The 18,979-nt window shown below is 44.9% G+C and overlaps 1 protein-coding gene across 1 annotated transcript in view; it reads right to left on the bottom strand.

Annotated features, from left to right (window-relative positions):
- Positions 1 to 4,994, bottom strand: part of LOC138662930 (gastrula zinc finger protein XlCGF57.1-like) — a 150,861-nt gene extending 145,867 nt beyond the window's left edge. Inside the window, exons 1-2 of the mRNA XM_069748939.1 lie at positions 4,729 to 4,994; positions 1,505 to 1,676 (exon numbers count right to left, since the gene is read on the bottom strand). The gene's annotated coding sequence lies outside the window, so the exon portion shown is untranslated. The remainder of the gene's footprint in view (positions 1 to 1,504; positions 1,677 to 4,728) is intronic.
- Between the last annotated feature and the right edge of the window lie 13,985 nt (positions 4,995 to 18,979).

Here is an 18,979-nt window from a genome sequence, read left to right as displayed (position 1 = left end):
ATGCTTGGCATAGGTGGCTTTCCTTCATAGGATGCTGCCCTTCCCGTGGTTGTTCCTTCCCGGGGAAAGGCCTGGCTATTCACTGCTTGCGTCGAGAAACACGTGATGGTGTCTCCGCAGCTTCTTTACTTGCATCTGCATATTTCCCATAAGGGATGGGGGCAGTGTTCTGGAATCACTGCGTTGAGAAACACGTGATGGTGTCTCCGCGGTGTTGGATGTTTTGGTCTCCCCGAGGCCAATCATCTGTGCCTTTATAACATAATATTAAATAGCATAGAATTATATGGCTGATGTATTTCAATCTTCATGGTGGAACAAAAAAGGGGGCGAAGAGGCAAGTTCCAATCCCAACACCAATGCAAATATAGATGTGAATCTAAAATGATCAAAAAGTAGTTAAAAACAAGGTCAAGGACCTCCATATTTTTGCTCGTTCATTACTATTTAAACGTTATTTTTATGATGATGACTTACACAAATTGTTCCCTACAGAAACCGAACAGTCAGGGTTGAGGATTCTAGAGGAACTGTCTAGCGAACATTCAACAACAGAAGGAGGTAGAATAACTCAGTCTATTCGTGTGCATTCCAAAAAGTTCCCCCCTCTGTCCAATTATAGTGCCATTGATCTATTTGTCAAAGTAGTAAGTAATGAACTTGCCCAAATCCCTCGATCCATATATTCTGATAATCTAAGTAGGGAAGAGAGGTTACGGCTCGGCCATTTGTGCAGTCTCCCTGACGTTGTGATCAAACCGGCGGACAAGGGAGGGAACATTGTAATATGGCCTGAAAGTATGTACGAAAAAGAAGCTATGCGCCAATTGCTAAATGTAGCGTGTTACAAGAAGCTTACATACAATCCCTTGTCCGCCTTTTGTGCACAACTCAGGGAGATTTTGACTAGAGCCACTGAAATCGATATCATTACTAAGGAGCTTTTCACAGCAATTATTGTGACGGAACCAACCATACCTACATTCTATCTGCTCCCCAAAACACATAAAAATCTATAAAGCCTCACCGGGGCGCCCAATTATTTCTGGGTGGGGGAACTATTTGGAATGCGTAAACAAATGGATTGATTCCATATTACAACCCCTTGTAGAGGAATTACCATCATTCCTCTGAAGCGATGGCCGGGGGACTACCACGGTGCAAGAAGACTACTGTACACAAGATGAGGTGCAAACAACAAAGGGTAGATTTGTTCAAAGGCAAGGAATGAAGGTGATGAGGAAGATGCAAACAGGGGTATGCAATAGCAAAAGATAATCTACAAGAGTTATATTCTTTAGCTTGTCCGTAAAATAGCACGGTGCTCCAACTGTTACAGATTCAACATATGTTACACAAGTAAATGCAAACAATAAACAAAGAATCATGCTAGTCTACGTATAACCTCCCTGGCCTTTAATAAGCAGGCCACACGGCTGCCGTGTTCTGACTATTGAAGCCTACACTAGGCCCTGACATGTGCACAAAACAGGAACAAACTCACGGTGATGTTGGGGACTCAGATACAGTCCCAGGGCCCCCCCACCAGTCTAGTACGGTGGCGCGCACGGCTCTCTGCCAGCTACGTGAAACGTGGTCTTCTCCTTGCTTCTGGGTGCTGGAGGTGCTCCTGGAAACTGTAAATCCCTTTCTCGGTATCTTCGTGGCTCCTCGAACTAATACAGGACAACAGATTGAGAACATCAGAGACAGTTTTGGTCAACAACCCCAAGAGCCCTTCCTCACAACTACCCAGACCTCCACCTCCAAAACCAACTTCTCCACCATTACAGAAGAGTGACTCTCCACTCTACTCTCAAGATCTCATCTCACCACCTGTGCACTTGACCCGATCCCTTCCCACTTCATCCCAAACCTCGCCACAGTCTTCATCCCAACTCTAACTCATCTTTTCAACCTATCACTAACAACTGGTGTTTTCCCCTCAAGCTTTAAACATGCCTCAATCACACCTATCCTCACAAAGCCCTCTCTTGACCCATCCTCTGTATCTAGCTATCACCCTATATCACCTCTCCCCTATGCCTCAAAGCTACTGGAACAACATGTCTATCTTGAACTGTCTTCCCATCACTCTTCCTGCTCCCTCTTTGACCGCTTACAATCAGGCTTCCGGTCACACCACTCCACTGAAACTGCCCTAACTAAGGTCACCAATGACCTATTAACCGCCAAGAGCAAGCAACACTACTCTATCCTCCTCCTCCTGGACCTGTCCTCTGCCTTTGACACAGTGGACCATTCCCTATTACTACAGACCCTCTCATCCCTTAGCATCACAGACTTGGACCTATCCTGGATCTTGCTATACCTAACTGACCGAACATTCAGCGTCTCCCATTCACACACCACCTCCTCACCTCGCCCCCTATCTGTCGAAGTCCCACAAGGTTCAGTTCTAGGGCCCCTGCTCTTCTCCATTTAGACTTTTGGCCTGGGGCAGCTCATAGAATCTCATGGTTTTCAGTATCAACTCTATGCTGATGACACACAGATCTACATCTCTGGACCAGATATTACCTCCCTACTAACCAGAATCCCTCAATCTCTATCCGCTATTTCATCCTTCTTCTCCGCTAGATTTCTAAAACTTAACATGGACAAAACAGAATTCATTGTCTTTCCCCCATCTCACGTGACCCCCCCATCGAACCTATCCATTACAGTAAATGGCTGTCCACTCTTCCCAGTCCCACAAGCTCGCTGCCTCAGGGTAATCCTTGACACTGATCTCTCCTTCAAACCGCATATCCAAGCCCTTTCCATTTCCCGCCGCCTTCAACTCAATAATACTTCACAGATCCGTACATTCCTAAACCAAGAATCTTCAAAAACCCTGGTCCATGCCCTCATCATCTCCCGCCTCGACTACTCTAACCTCCTGCTCTGTGGCCTCCCTTCTAACATTCTCGCACCCCACCAATCTATTCTAAACTCAGCTGCCCGACTAATCCACCTGTCCCCCCGCTATTCCCCGGCCTTTCCCCTCTGTCAATCCCTTCACTGTCTCCTCCATACATCTGTGACCTCGTCTCCCGGTACTTTCCTGCACGCAACCTCCGATCCTCACAAGATCTCCTTCTCTACTCCCCTCTTATCTCCTCTTCCCACAATCGCATACAAGATTTCTCTCGCGCATCACCCCTACTCTGCAACTCTCTACCACAACATATCAGACTTTCACCTACCATCGAAACCTTCAAAAAGAACCTGAAGACTCACCTCTTCTGGCAAGCCTACAACCTGCAGTAACCACCGATCGGCCAAACCGCTGCATGACCAGCTGTATCCTCACCCATCCCTTGTAGACTGTGAGCCCTCGCAGACAGGGCCCTCACTCCTCCTGTACCAGTTGTGACTTGTTTGTGACTTTTATTGTTCAAGATTATTGTACTTGTTTTTATTCTGTATACCCCTCCTCACATGTAAAGTGCCATGGAATAAATGGCGCTATAATAATAAATAATAATAATGATACCCACCCTCGCTGCACCCGGAAAAGTCGTCTGTCAAATCTCACAAGTCCACTCCGTTACAGACTGGGGGTCATCTCTTGCAGCTATATCAGGACACCGTTCTCTCTTGCCACTATTAGCACAAAGTTCTCCCTGCAGGAGCCTCAGCATACACACAATTCAGGCTCCACCCCTGCCATCTGCACAGTCCAGTCCATTATACAGTCTATTGCAGGGGAGGAGAAGAACATTCCATCATGCCAGACAAGGGGGTGCAGTCTCTTAAAGTAACAGCGTGTTCCTTACTGTTCATAACAGCACCACCCTCCTACACCTCAAAGACACCAATAAACTGCTTCGCAAGATAGATAGTCTCATACTTGACGATGACACCATTATGGGAACAATGGATGTTGAGTCATTATACACTAGTATAAGACACAGTGATGGCTTGCAAGCGACGGGATTTTTTCTGTCAATGTCCAATTGCTCCCCTGGTCTTAGAGCTCTTATATTGGAGGTCCTTGAATTTACATTAACACATAATTTCTTTATCTTTAGGGGGTCCATTTTCCTGCAGCTCCAGGGGACAGCCATGGGAGCGGCCTTTGCGCCCGACTATGCTAACCTGTTCCTGGGGCTGTGGGAAGGAGACCTCGTATTGTCTGATCAACTGTTGTCTATGGAGCGTGTCCTCTTATGGACGCGCTACATAGATGACATTTTTCTGATTTGGCAGGGCAGCCCGAAGTCATTTGAGGAATTTGTGGTGGGCATTAATGACAATAGTCGAAACATACATCTGACGGCCTTATCTGATAGGGCCAAAATTGAATTTTTGGATGTGACACTTACCAGACACATGGAGGGTATTATCCAGACAACATTTTTAGGAAACCAACATCAACAAACATGTTGCTACATGTGTCCTCCTCCCTTCCAACCCACATGGTCCGGTCGATCCCAGTGGGCCAGTTCTTACGCCTACGACGTATTTGTTCAACAGATGAGGAGTTTGAGATTTATATGTCTAAAAATGAACCATAAGGCGCTGCTTAGTTGCTTCAGGTGAATAAGCAGCAAATATATGGACGAAATCACTCCCAATCGTCCCAGAAGTGGTTAATCAAAGAAAACTATATGTGATATTTGCGCTAAGTTCACCTATATGAAGCCATAAATAGTTAAAATACTAGGAAATGTCATAAACAAGGTTCCCCATACAGGACTGTGATTAACAAGATGTGTTTACCTTAATATCAAAGAAAAGGAAATCTGTGTCCAGTGCTGACATGTGGAAAGGTCCTTCACTCATGTGCTGAAAGGTTGGTATCTGAAGCCTTCTCTGAATTTCTGTTCCGGAAATATCCAATATGTTGCAGAGCAAATAGTAGTATAGGAGACGCTGTCCCGGCCGGTGACTACCGTGCTCCCCCAGAGCTTGGTAACTGCCGTGCACAGGCAGTGGCGGCCGCTAGTATAGAGCTGAAGCCGACAAGGTGCAGGACCTTGTGTGACGTCACAGTCACGTGATGTGTACACGTGACCAGCTGCAAAGCTGCGGAGCTGCAGAGCTACGGAGCTACGAATAGCACACAGGACCAAATAATCCTACGCGTTTCAGAGTCACTGACTCCTTCATCAGGGATGGTGCTGTGTGCAAGATGTGTGCTTTATATAGCGGGCCGCCTTTTTTTTTTTTTTTTCTTTATTTGCTCATTGGATAAAAGCAAATAGTTCTATCTCAGTATTTAGACCGTGGGGTGCCAAAGTATTCAGTTCAAATATGTACCTCATTTCTTCTCTTGACATTTGGTGAATAAAGTTGCCACCTCTCCAGTCTTTTTTCACTATTTTCAATCCAGTGACTAAGATGTCCTCAAGTGAACCCCCGTGATATTTGGCAAAATGTTGAGATAAAGGGTGTTAGAGAACATTTGTGCAACATTAGTAAAAAATTCTCGGAACACCCTTTATCTCAACATTTTGCCAAATATCACAGGGGTTCACTTGAGGACATCTTAGTCACTGGATTGAAAATAGTGAAAAAAAGACTCCGCAGCTCCGCAGCTTTGCAGCTGGTCACGTGTACACATCACGTGACTGTGACGTCACACAAGGTCCTGCACCTTTTCGGCTTCAGCTCTATACTAGCGGCCGCCACTGCCTGTGCACGGCAGTTACCAAGCTCTGGGGGAGCACGGTAGTCACCGGCCGGGACAGCGTCTCCTATACTACTATTTGCTCTGCAACATATTGGATATTTCCGGAACAGAAATTCAGAGAAGGCTTCAGATACCAACCTTTCAGCACATGAGTGAAGGACCTTTCCACATGTCAGCACTGGACACAGATTTCCTTTTCTTTGATATTAAGGTAAACACATCTTGTTAATCACAGTCCTGTATGGGGAACCTTGTTTATGACATTTCCTAGTATTTTAACTATTTATGGCTTCATATAGGTGAACTTAGCGCAAATATCACATGGAGTTTGAGATTTAGGCTGGGGATCTGAAGAATTGCGTTAAAGACCGGGGATATAGTCATCGCAATGTTAAAAAAGCCTATCTGCGGGCTAAACATAGCAACAGAAATTCCTTACTATATTGGACAGGTAGTGTGACGCAAAAAACGGATGTGGATAGGTGATAAACTTTAATTCCCGTGCAGAAGAGGTATGGAAAATATTGGCGAAATCTTGGTCCATTCTAAAAACGGACTCTGTGTTGGCCAAACTAATACCAGATAAACCATTGATTACTTACCGAAGGTCCAAAAATTTGCGCGACCATTTGGCGCGTAATCACTATGTGAGTGATTCCCCTAAAACATTTTTAGACAACTTTAGGGATAAGAAGAGAGGAGGGTGTAAGGCCTGTGGTCACTGCATGGCACGCGCAAATATAGTTAGAGATGAGACATTTGTGGACTCTTCTGGTACAAAGGAATTTAAAATACTGAAACACATCACGTGTACGTCCAAAAATGTCATTCATTATGCATCCTGTCCCTGTTCAATGATATACATAGGATTAACCACTAGACTGTACCGTTCCTGTGATCGCTAGCTCATTGACGTGACGTGCAGTTATAAGATTGTGCTAGTTTTTAACTACTTTTTTTTTCATTTTAGATTCACATCTATATTTGTATTGGTGTTGGGATTGGACCTTGCCTCTTCGCCCCCTTTTTTGTTCCACCATGAAGATTGAAATACATCAGCCATATAATTCTAGGCTATATAATATTATGTGTCATCTATATTGCATAATTACCATATATATTATCCATTGTGTTAAACTATATGAGGTTGTCATATCTTAGTTTTGATTGATGGTAGGTTTTTCCCACGTGAGTGGTAATAGGACAATGGACATCAGGATAAACATGTGATTTATGTATATTAGGTGTTATGATACGGTGGTTTAGGAGCAACATGGAACGAGCTCTGAAGGAAGTGGTAACTGTACTGACCGCAGTCCCTAAGCTCAACACAACACTAGAAGGAGCCGTGGAATGCTCCTAACTCTCCCTAGGCATCTAGTCACAGCCTAAGAGCTAACTACCCCTAAAGAATGAAGCAGGAAAACTATCTTGCCTCAGAGAAAATCCCCAAAGGAAAGATTAGCCCCCCACAAATAATGACTGTGAGTGGAGAGGGAAAAGACATACACAGAATGAAACCAGGAGGAGCACAGGAGGCCAGTCTAGCTAAATAGATAGGACAGGATGGAATACTGTGCGGTCAGTATAAAACACTACAAAAATCCACGCAGAGTTTACAAAAAATCTCCACACCTGACTAAAGGTGTGGAGGGCAAATCTGCCTCCCAGAGCTTCCAGCAAGACAGAATTAATTCACACTGATAAGCTGGACAAACATAGAAAGCACAGAATGGACAAGTCCACAATTTATGGACAGAAAAGAGCAAGCAAAAACTTAGCTTAGATGAACTGGTCAGGATAACAGGGAACTCCAAAGAGATGTGAATCCAACCAGGAACCATTTACAAGTGGCACTGGCTGAAGACAGAGCCAGACCTAAATAGCCGAGCAGAAGAGACGATAAGTGGAGGCAGCTGATGACAGCTAACTCCAAGGAGCAGCCATACCACTAGAAACCACAAGAGGGAGCCCAAGAGCAGAACTCACAAAAGTGCCACTTACAACCACCGGAGGGAGCCCAAGAGCGGAATTCACAACAATTAGGATTAATGGTAAGACACATATGGTGGCCATATTTACTGTGCATTCAATGTGGACATATGAGGTTATCTTCAAATATGGTGTTAGAAGGGGCGTCTCCGAAACGCGCGTCGGGCAGATGTGTAGACCCTGGACTCGCACATCCTGTTGGCAGCTAGGTAATACTTATCCTTTTTCTCTATGGAATATTCACTATATAGATTGTGTGGGGTAAAAACCCATGATAGTGGCATTATACGGATGCTTTGCATATGGCGGATATGAATACAATGATCATATGATCAGATTATTGATGTAAGCGTCCTCAATATTGGGCAATGCCCTTCCCAGATGGCTAGATTGTAGAATGGGATACCAGAATGTATAGATGAGGCGCATACCAGTACTATTATGATACATTGCGGCAGCTAGTCCCCCTATAGACAATTTACTATACCTTTTTTGTATAGTAGTTTGCCGACTGTTTGATCTTGAATCCATGATATGTGGTGTATGTATTTAAATACTATTTGTGGTTGGTCCTGGCCTAAAAACATCATCTTTTTGCATGATTGCACTTTCTGCTTGTCTTTGCAAATGCTTCTTATGGAGGCCGCCACATTCACAATCCTGACTACGATCCCCTCCGGCACCATAGTGAACATTGTCATCACCCTGAATACAGCCCATAATGATGCGGCATAGATGAATAAACCACATCGCCGGTGACCCATCCATATTCTGGTTTCCATTTTAGTTCTTTAATAATATTCAGAAACGCTTCTGTATCTCTGATATATGTGGGGGCATCTGATACCAAAGGTTGAATGAAGCGATCTACCAGGCAGAGAAAGATCCAAAGCCAGAAGTTATAGGGCAGAATTTGGGGGGAAATGTTTCTTTATGTGTTTTGGGAATACAATGAAACATTGGTATTTAGGATCATGTACCCACACGTGTTCTCTTTCTTTAGCCGACATGATGTTGCATTCCACCAGCAGACTTTTCAGTCCAGCCTGATATCTTGCAGTTGGATCACCGCTCAATACTTGATATGTGTCATCCGAATTCACCATTACAGTGACCTCCAGTCCCTATAAGGCCCTGTCCAGCCCCACCACTTTATCTTTATCTGACTGACCAATTAGATTGTGCTCACTAGCTTCAAGGGATTTTAACCCCTTCAAGACCTTGCCCTTTTTAGGTTTTGTGTTTTCATTTTTTTGCCCCCATCACTCCCAGAGCCATAACTTTTTTTATTTTTCCGTTAATATCGCCATGCTAAGGCTTGTTTTCTGCGGGACGAGTTGCACTTTTGAACGACACCATTGGTTTTACAATGTCGTGTACTAGAAACCGGGAAACAAATTCCAAGTGCTATGAAATTGCAAAAAAAGTGCAATCCCACATGTTTTGTTAGGTTCACTAAATGCTAAACCTGACCTGCCATTATGATTCTCCAGGTCATTACGAGTGGTAAGAAAAAATTCCAAACTTTGCTTAAAAAAAAGAAAAAAAAATGTGCACAATTTTCCGATACCCGTAGCATCTCCATTTTTCGTGATCTGGAGTCAGGTGAGGGCTTATTTTTTGCATGCCGAGCTGATGTTTTTAGTGATACCATTTTGGTGCATCCATTATTACATTTTAATGCAATGTCGTGGCGACCAAAAAACATAATTCTGGCGTTTTAAATTTTTTTCTCCCTATGTCGTTTAGGGATCAGGTTAATCCTTTTTTTATTGATAGATCAGGCGATTCTGAATGCGGCGATACCAAATATGTGTATGTTTGTTTTTTTATTGTTTTATTTTGAATGGGGTGAAAGGGGGGTGATTTAACCCCTTAATCCCATTGGACTCACTATCCCGTCTATGTGAACTGGGACTTAATTCCCAGGGATGGGACAGTACGTTCAGCGCGAACAGCCACGCTCAGAGGGGGAGCGTGGCCGATCACGGCCGGATGTCAGCTGACTATCGCAGCTGACATCTGGCACTATGTGCCAGGAGCGGTCACGGACCGCTCCTGGCACATTAAGCCCCGAAACACTGCGATCAAATATGATTGCAAGCAATGTTTCGGTGGCATAGGGAAGCTTCGCGCAGGGAGGGGGCTCCCTGTGTGCTTCCCTGAGACCCTCGGAGCAACGCGATGTGATCACGTTGCTCCGAGGGTCTCCTACCTCCTCCTCAGAGCAGGCGCAGGGAAGCCTCCCTGCAGTGTCTGTCAGATCGCTGGTCTGACACAGTGCACTGCAAAGTGTCAGATCATCGACCTGTCACTATAATGTGATGTCCCCCCTGGGGCAATGTAAAAAAGGATAAAAAAAAAAATACTAAATAAAGAAAAATATATATATATATTGTTCCAATAAATACATTTCTTTATCTAAATAAAAAACAATAAAAGTACACATATTTAGTATCGCCGCGTCCGTAACGACCCGACCTATAAAACTGTCCCACTAGTTAACCCCTTCAGTGAACACGGTAAAAAAAAGAAAACGAGGCAAGAAACGACGCTTTATTATCATACCGCCAAACAAAAAGTGGAATAACACGCGATCAAAAAGACGGATATAAATAACCATGGTACCGATGAAAACGTCATCTTGTCCCGCAAAAAACGAGCTGCCATACAGCATCATCAGCGAAAAAATTAAAAAGGTTATAGCCCTCCGAATAAAGCGATGCAAAATTAATTATTTTTTATATAAAATAGTTTTTATCGTATAAAAGCGCCAAAACATAAAAAAAATATAAATGAGGTATTGCTGTAATCGTACTGACCTGAAGAATAAAACTGCTTCATCTATTTTACCAATCGCGGAACGGTATAAACGCCTTCCCCCCCCCCCCAAAAAAAAGAAATTCATGAATAGCTGGTGTTTGGTCATTCTGCCTCACAAAAATCAGAATAAAAAGCGATCAAAAAATGTCACGTGCCCGAAAATGTTACCAGTAAAAATGTCAACTCGTCCCGCAAAAACAAGACCTCACATGACTCTGTGGACCAAAATATGGAAAAATTATAGCTCTCAAAATGTAGAGACGCAAAAACTATCTTTTGCAAGAAAAAGCGTCTTTCAGTGTGTGACGGCTGCCAATCATAAAAATCCGCCAAAAATCCCGCTATAAAAGTAAATCAAACCCCCCTTCATCAACCCCTTAGTTAGGGAAAAAATAAAAAATTAAAAAAATGTATTTATTTTCATTTTCCCATTAGGGTTAGGGTTGGGGCTAAAGTTAGGGTTAAGGTTGGGGCTAAAGTTAGGATTGGGGCTAAAGTTAGGGTTTGGATAACATTTGTGGTTGGGATTAGGGTTGGGATTAGGGTTAGGGGTGTGTCTGGGTTAGAGGTGTGGTTAGGGTTATGGTTGGGATTAGGGTTAGGGGTGTGTTTGGATTAGGGTTTCAGTTATAATTGGGGGGTTTCCACTGTTTAGGCACATCAGGGGCTCTCCAAACGTGACATGGCGTCCGATCTCAATTCCAGCCAATTCTGCGTTGAAAAAGTAAAACAGTGCTCCTTCCCTTCCGAGCTCTCCCGTGTGCCCAAACAGTGGTTTACCCCAATATATGGGGTATCAGCGTACTCAGGACAAATTGGACAACAACTTTTAGGGTCCAATTTCTCCTGTTACCCTTGGGAAAATACAAAATCGGGGGATAAAAAATAATTTTAGTGGGAAAAAAAAGATTTTTTATTTTCATGGCTCTGCTTTATAAACTGTAGTGAAACACTTGGGGGTTCAAAGTTCTCACAACACAGCTAGATAAGTTCCTTGTCTGCATTCCAAACGGCACTCCTTCCCTTCCGTGCTCTGCCATGCGCCCAAACGGTGGTTCCCCCCCACATATAGGGTATCAACGTACTCGGGACAAATTGGACAACAACTTTTGTGGTCAAATTTCTTCTGTTACCCTTGGGAAAATACAAAACAGGGGGCTAAAAAATAATTTGTGTGGGAAAAAAATATATTTTTTATTTTCACGGCTCTACGTTATAAACTGTAGTGAAACACTTGGGGGTTCAAAGTTCTCATAACACATCTAGATTAGTTCCTTGGGGGGTCTAGTTTCCAATATGGGGTCACTTGTGGGGGGTTTCCACTGTTTAGGTACATCAGGGGCTCTGCAAACGCAATGTGACGCCAGCAGACCATTCCATTTAAGTCTGCATTCCAAATGGCGCTCCTTCCCTTCCGAGCTCTCCCGTGTGCCCAAACGGTGGTTCTCCCCCCACATATGGAGTATCAGCGTGCTCAGGACAAATTGGACAACAACTTTTGAGGTCCAATTTCTCCTGTTACCCTTGAGAAAATACAAAATTGGGGGCTAAAAAATAATTTTGTGGAAAAAAAAGAATTTTTATTTTCACGGCTCTACGTTATAAACTGTAGTGAAACATTTGGAGGTTCAAAGTTTTCACAACACATCTAGATAAATTCCATAGGGGGTCTTCTTTCCAAAATGGTGTCACTTGTTGGGGGTTTCAATGTTTAGGCACATCAGTGGCTCTCCAAACGCAACATGGCGTCCCATCTCAATTCCAGTCAATTTTGCATTGAAAAGTCAAACGGCGCTCCTTCCCTTCTGAGCTCTGCCATGCGTCCAAACAGTGGTTTACCCCCACATATGGGGTATCAGCGTACTCAAAATAAATTTTACAACAACTTTTGGGGTCCAATTTCTTCTGTTACCCATGGAAAAATAAAAAATTGGGGGCGAAAAGATCATTTTTGTGAAAAAATAGGATTTTTTATTTTTATGGTTCTACATTATAAACTTCTGTGAATCACTTGGTGGGTCAAAGTGCTCACCACACATCTAGATAAGTTCCTTAAGGGGTCTACTTTCCAAAATGGTGTCACTTGTGGGGGCTTCAATATTTAGGCACATCAGGGGCTCTCCAAACGCAACATGGCGTCCCATCTCAATTCCAGTCAATTTTGCATTGAAAAGTCAAATGGCGCTCCTTCTCTTCCAAGCTCTGCCATACGCTCAAACAGTGGTTTACCCCCACATATGGGGTATCAGCGTACTCAGGACAAATTTATCAACAACTTTTGGGGTCCAATTTCTCCTGTTACCCTTGGTAAAATAAAACAAATTGTAGCTGAATTAAATTTTTGTGAAAAAAGTTAAATGTTCATTTAAAAAAAAAAAAAACATTCCAAAAATTCCTGTGAAACACCTGAAGGGTTAATAAACTTCTTGAATGTGGTTTTGAGCACCATGAGGGGTGCAGTTTTTAGAATGGTGTCACACTTGGGTATTTTCTATCATATAGACCCCTCAAAATGACTTCAAATTAGATGTGGTCCCTAAAAAAAATGGTGTTGTAAAAATGAGAAATTGCTGGTCAACTTTTAACCCTTATAACTCCCTAACAAAAAAAAATTTGGTTCCAAAATTGTGCTGATGTAAAGTAGACATGTGGGAAATGTTACTTATTAAGTATTTTGTGTGACATATCTCTATGATTTAAGGGCATAAAAATTCAATCTTGGAAAATTGTGAAATTTTCTAAATTTTCGCCAAATTTCCATTTTTTCCACAAATAAATGCACATTATATCTAAGAATTTTTACCACTATCATGAAGTACAATATGTCATGAGAAAACAATGTCAGAATCATCAGGATCCATTGAAGCGTTCCAGAGTTATAACCTCATAAAGGGACAGTGGTCAGAATTGTAAAAATTGACCCGGTCATTAACGTGCAAACCACCCTTGGGGGTAAGGGGGTTAAACTTTCATTTTTTTTTTTCATATTTTTTAAAACATTTTTTTTTTACTTTTGCCATGCCTCAATAGCCTCCATGGGAGGCTAGAAGCTGGTACAAGTCGATCGGCTCTGCTTCATAGGAGCGATCGTCAGACCGCCCCTATGTAGTAGATTTACTACATTGCTGTGAGCACCGACCACAAGGTGGCGCTCACAGCAGTCTGGCATTAACAACCAAAGAGGTCTCAAGGAGACCTCTGGTTTTCATGCCAACGCATCGCTGAGCCCCTATCACATGACGAGGGTCGGCGATGCGCTCATTTCCGGCCTGATGGCTGGAAGCGGTAGTTAAATGCCGCTGTCAGCATTTGACAGCGGCATTTAACCCCCTTCTGCCTTTAGACGTAGTATTCCATCCATGTGGGGTGGGCCTTAATTCCCATGGACGGAATAGTACGTCCAGCGCGATCCACCGCGATCAAACATGATCGCGGTGTGCCGGCGGTACAGGGAAGCATCGCGCAGGGAGGGGGCTCCCTGAGACCCCCGCAGCAACGCGATGTGATCGCGTTGCTTCGAGGGTCTCTTACCTCTCCTTCCTGCAGCAGGCCCGGATCCAAGATGGCCGCGGCATCTGGGTCCTGCAGGGAGGGAGGTGGCTTCACAGAGCCTGCTCAGAGCAGGGCTTGGTAAGCCTGCAGCGCTGTAAGTCAGATCGGTGATCTGACAGAGTGCTGTGTAAACTGTCAGATCATCGATCTGTGATGTCCCCCCTGGGACAAAGTAAAAAAGTTAAAAAAAAAATTTCCACACGTGTAAAAACAAAAAAACAAAAAAAAATTCCTAAATAATGAAAAAAAAATATTATTCCCATAAATACATTTCTTTATCTAAATAAAAAAAACAAACAATAAAAGTACACATATTTAGTATTGCCGCGTCCGTAACGATCCAACCTATAAAACTGTCCCACTAGTTAACCCCTTCAGTAAACACCATAAGAAGAAAAAAAAAACCGAGGCAAAAAGCAACGCTTTATTATCATACTGCCAAACAAAAAGTGGAATAACACGCGATCAAAAAGACGGATATAAATAAACATGGTACCGCTGAAAACGTCATCTTGTCCGGCAAAAAACGAGCTGCCATACAGCATTATCAGCAAAAAAATAAAAAAGTTATAGTCCTGAGAATAAAGCGATGCAAAAATAATTATTTTTTATATAAAATAGTTTTTATCGTATAAAAGCGCCATAATATAAAAAATGATATAAATGAGGTATCGCTGTAATCGTACTGACCCGAAGAATAAAACTGCTTTATTCATTTTACCAAAACGCGAAACTGTGTAAATGCCTCCCCCAAAAGAAATTCATGAATAGCTGGTTTTTGGTCATTCTGCTTCACAAAAATCGGAATAAAAAGCGATCAAAAAATGTCATGTGCCCGAAAATGTTACCAATAAAAACGTCAACTCGTCCCGCAAAAAACAAGACCTCAAATGACTCTGTGGACCAAAATATGGAAAAATTATAGCTCTCAAAATGTGGTAACGCAAAAACTATTTTTTGCAATAAAAAGCGTCTTTTAGTGTGTGACGGCTGCCAATCATAAAAATTCGCTAAAAAACCCGCTATAAAAGTAAATCAAACCCCCCTTCATCACCCCCTTAGTTAGGGAAAAATTAAAAAAATAAAAAAATGTATTTATTTCCATTTTCCCATTAGGATTAGGGCTAGGGTTAGGGTTAGGGCTAGGGTTAGATCTGGGCAGGTAAGTGTTGCTGCCATTTTTTCTGCTGTTGAAAATTGAATTTTTGTAGACCTTGAGTCTCTAGTGGCTTTGCTATTTAGTTTAGTGTAGGACTCATAAGCGTGGGGACCCTTGGCGCGGGTTATGAGCTTGCGTATTTTGGCCAAAATATCAACCAATACCTCACTATTTTTGATTATTTTTTGCACTATATTTTTCGGGGTGCAGCCAAGCCCAAACACGTTCGGTCTCGCATGAGGGGTGTTCGCATTGGGATGCAATAAGTGTGTACTGGCCAGCCCGCCTAATCGAAAAGTAGGGGCGTGACTAATAGACTGTGAACCAGACACTATGCAGTACCATTGTGTGAACAACGCCCTATGTGGGCCTTTATTGTGCAATTGTATACTGGGCAGTCACCCCCTCCAGGAGTGGGTATGTGGAGAGTGGCTGTTGATCTGGTATTTTGCACCTGTGTTGCTAACATCTTGCTTTATGGGCTGGCTGCACCCTGCAGTGCATTTGTTCTAAGATCTGGGCAGGTAAGTGTTGCTGCCTTTTTTTCTGATGTTGAAAATAAAAATTAGGGCTAGGGTTAGGGCTAGGGTTAGGATTAGGGCTAGGGTTGGGCTAGGGTTAGGGCTAGGGTTAGGGTTGGGGCTAGGGTTAGGGTTGGGGCTAGGGTTAAGGCTACAGTTAGGGTTGGGGCTAAAGTTAGGGTTAGGGTTGGGGCTAAAGTTAGGGTTAGGGTTTGGATTACATTTACGGTTGGGAATAGGGTTGGGATTAGGGTTAGGGGTGTGTCTGGGTTAGAGGTGTGGTTAGGGTTATGCAGCGCCCCAGAGATCTGGTCGTTGCAGTAACGTCACTCTGCCACTAAGGGGAGTGATGGCACTAAAGGAGTTCTACTGACCAGGTATCACCAAGCACACACTACACTTCACACTCCGGCCACTAGGGGGAGCAAAAGGCTTATTTACTGGGCCACTTCTCACATTGGTAAAACTAGGGGTCGGACAGGAAGTTAGGCAGAACGAGGCCTGGGAGAGCTCCAGGGAGGACCTGTCAGAACTGGGAAATCTGGCAGGTACCTAGCGAAAGGACAGATTGTTACGGACCCGCGCCTGCACTACCTTGCGGCAGTATTCTAAGAAAGACAAGAAAGGAAGGATATTGTGGAACAGTGATCAGCATAAAGGAGATCCAGTAGGAGTCGTGCCCCGAGAACGGCAACATCTTACTGAGGCGCATAGTCGGTGGCCGGAGCGCCGAAGAGGTAACAGTCTCCACGCATTACTTCAAACAGCGGCAGGACAGTTAATTACAAGTTGGCTGTCTACCATACAACACCTAAGAAGGACATAGGAGGCAATCGTGGGAGAGGGGCAACACTAGGGTTCCAGAATAACTCCAGGCCTACCTGTCATAAAGGTGCGTCCTAGCCATAACATACCTGGGGAATGGAGAAGAGAAAGATCTAGAACGAACGAGAACAGAAGTTGTGAGGACTATCCTGAATGCTCAGCAGGGAAGCACACACAGGCGCTAGTGGGTAGACACTGATTTCCACCTGCAAAGGGAACTCTGATGTGCCTTTGAACCGGCCGGTCTCAGAAAGCCCTATTGAAAGTGCCCTGGATTGAGGATCCTGAAACCTTCAGTAAAAGGTAAAGAAACTGAACCCTGTGTCCTCGTTATTCCTCGCACTATGCCCCATCACTCTTTATTGGATGCCCCTTAGCTGGGTCACGGACCGGGTCCAGCCACCTTGACAACCCCAGAACTGAGACAGAAAGGACCGGTACCAAGTAACCTGTGGCCCTGCATCTGGGGGTGATCCAACTTGGCGTCACGAACAGGATTCTACTTAAGCCTGAAGAATCAGGTCATGTGTGCCTTGGAACTGTGACTTATTGCAAAGACTGTGTACCACTATTTGCCGCCAAAAATCCACCATTGCCGCGCCGTGTGGAGCGCGAAGGGAGGAGCCATAGCTTCGTGGGTGGAGCCGGCTGGAAAAGCGCGCAGAGCGGAAGACGGGGTGAGGCGCCGACCCCGGAAGGAGAACCCCGACCCCGACCGATTAGCAAGGGGGAGGAACGGCCATGTCGGACCCCGGAGGAGCGGAGGCGGCGGCCACAGCTGCAGACTCGGAAGCACTTCCGGATTCCGCGGTAAGCGCAGCCACAAACCCGGTATCACCGCCAGAGGCCGCGGGGCTTACCGCTCCCACCAACCAGCCAGATAGTGCCGCCGCTACAGCAGCCATAATGCCCTTCTCTATGCCGTACCTACCAGGGGTCTCCTGGCTCCCGCGATACTTTGGAGAAGCTCATACGTTAACTGACTTTAAAGAAGGGATTTGTAGCCTGCTCGAGTTTTATCCCTTGACGGAGCCTCAGAAGGTTCATATGATAATCGGCCAACTCTTTGGAGCGGCATTGAGGGAAGTAAAGTCCTGGCCCGCTGCGGACAAGAAAACCGAGCATCAATTATTTGCCAAGCTTAAAGCCACCTTTGACACCCGCACCGCTATGGAAATTACATTGACGTTCTATGGGTGCAAGCAGCGGCCGCAGGATAGCTTACGGGACTATGCCCTTAATCTGCAGGAGGCGCTGCGGGCCATCAAGCAAAGTGACCCAAACAGCATGCAAGATGAAGATAAACTCCTGAAAGAGCGGTTCATCGAAGGGCTCCTGTGCAGTAACCAAAGGACCCAGCTACACTTCCTGGCCATGCAGAATCCAGATCTGACTTTCGCGCAATTCAAAGATAAAGCTATCCAGGCGCTACCGGAGCGGCAGCACAGCCGTGCCACACTTCCCAGGCGGCAAGCCCTCACATACCACCAGGAGGTGGCACCGGACGCACCTGTCTCCGCCGAGGCCGATGTCCAGATCCTGGACAACGACTCCCCTGCAGGACTACGCCTCCAGGTACAGGAACTGACCAGGAGCGTTGCTGCCCTAGCCCGGACCATCCAGTCCCTACAGGAGGCCCCCAAGGAGAAGATCCAGCTGGCTTCCAGTCCAGAGGATGTCCCCTGGCAACGACCAAGGAGGGTTCCATCGACCAGAGGCCGAGATGACAATCGTTTTCATCAGGATGGACGACCTATCTGCCGCCGCTGCCATCAGGTGGGGCATCTTGCAAGGTACTGTCAGTTAATCGAGCAACCCCAGGGGCCAAGGGCCAACCCCCAGGAGTAGAACGCCCAGGCCCGAAAAATTGAAGAGACAAATACGTCGGGGGGCGTCCTGTTCTCCCCATCGTGATCGACGGTATCCCCATGAACGTTTTGCTGGACACCGGTTCCCAGGTGACAAAATAAATATAGAATCACTGCACTCGATGAGAAAATATGCTTTCAAGTGAATAAATTTTATTAACGGTGGTGGGTGAAGCGACAGTTTTTTTTGACGTTTCGGCCGGACTCCGGCTTTTATCACATAGTCGCCTTTAAGGTCACCGAAAGATTATTGGCACCGTATTTGGAATTTCTCAAATTGATGACATACATCCAGTTAAATGGATGGTCCAGGCGGGGTTTGTGGCAAGCCAAGGGAACGCTGTCCTGACCGTGACAACTGAGAAGAATTGGTGGTGTAGTAGTCCTGCAGGAGCAACGGCGTGCTAGTGCAGTATATGTGTACTGCACGGGAGCGGCGAGCCAGGGGAGCGCTGTCCTGCCCGTGATAACTGAGTAGGATTGGTGGCGCAGTGGTCCTGCGGGAGCAACGGCGTGCTGGTGACACACCTGCTGCACCAGCACGCCGTTGCTCCCGCAGGACCACTGCGCCACCAATCCTACTCAGTTATCACGGGCA

Source organism: Ranitomeya imitator, chromosome 2 (assembly GCF_032444005.1).
Source record: "Ranitomeya imitator isolate aRanImi1 chromosome 2, aRanImi1.pri, whole genome shotgun sequence".
NCBI lineage: Eukaryota > Metazoa > Chordata > Amphibia > Anura > Dendrobatidae > Ranitomeya > Ranitomeya imitator.
Note: the sequence above shows the minus strand (reverse complement) of the source record. Positions and strands in the feature narration are given on the sequence as shown.